At 31.7% G+C, this 1012-nt stretch overlaps 1 long non-coding RNA gene across 1 annotated transcript in view; it reads left to right on the top strand.

Moving 5' to 3' along the window:
• LOC104983063 overlaps positions 1-1012 on the top strand; it is a 13535-nt gene that overhangs the window by 10670 nt on the left and 1853 nt on the right. The gene's annotated exons all lie outside the window — the stretch shown is intronic.

Below are 1012 nucleotides of genomic sequence, written 5' to 3'. Positions count from 1 at the left end.
AAGTGACTTAGCACGAACCAGAACATATTTACAATATTGAGTTCTCCAATCCATTAACATGATATATTCCTTCCTTTAATTATGTCTTCTTTAACATCTTTCAATAATGTCTGAACTTCCATCTTCAGTCTTCCAGGTATTTTGTTTGAATTATTAATATTTCTAAGACTTGGTAGTTTTTCAATGCTATTTCTAAGTGACTTAGTTTTTAGAATTTCATTTTCTGATTTCTTGCTGCTGATATAGGAATAGAGCTGATTGTAAAACCCATACTGACATTGTGTTGCGTGATCTTGTTGAAATAATTTAATTTTAATAGTTCATAGATTCTTTTTTGTTTTCTACATATGTAATACTTTTGTATGCAAATAGTCTTCCTTCTTCTTCAGTTTTCTTGAACTTTCATTTCTTTTTCTTCCCTTGTTGCACTGCATAGAATCCTCAGGACGGTAATGAATAAAAGTGGTGATAGTGGCCATCCTTTTCTTGTTATGCATCGCAGGTGGAAGCTCCTGATACTTTAACATTAACTATGATATTTGTTCCTTTGTTTTTGTAGGTAGTTTTTAATCAAATTATGGAAGCTTCTTTTTTATTTCCTGATGGCTAAAAGTTTAAAAACTGTTTTTAATGGAAGTACAGTTAATTTACAATATTGTGTTAGTTTCAGGTGCATAGCAAAGTGATTTGGGTATTTTATATATATATGCATATATATATGCAATTCTTTTCGTCAGCTATTTGGTTCTTCTTTATTTTTCTACCTCTTTGTTGAAATTCTCACTGTGCTCATCCTTCTCCAGAGTTCAGTGAGTATCTTTATAAGCATTACCTTGAATGCTTTATCAGATAGATTGCTTATCTTTACTTCTTCTGGGGCTTTGTCTTATTCCTTCATTTGGATCATATTCCTCTGCCTCTTCATTTTGTCTAACTGTTCTGTTTATTTCTATATATTCAGTAGGTCAGTTATGTTTCCCCATCTTGGAGAAGTGGCCATATGTAGAAGCTG

Source organism: Bison bison, unplaced genomic scaffold (assembly GCF_000754665.1).
Source record: "Bison bison bison isolate TAMUID 2011002044 unplaced genomic scaffold, Bison_UMD1.0 scf7180017861151, whole genome shotgun sequence".
NCBI lineage: Eukaryota > Metazoa > Chordata > Mammalia > Artiodactyla > Bovidae > Bison > Bison bison.
Note: the sequence above shows the minus strand (reverse complement) of the source record. Positions and strands in the feature narration are given on the sequence as shown.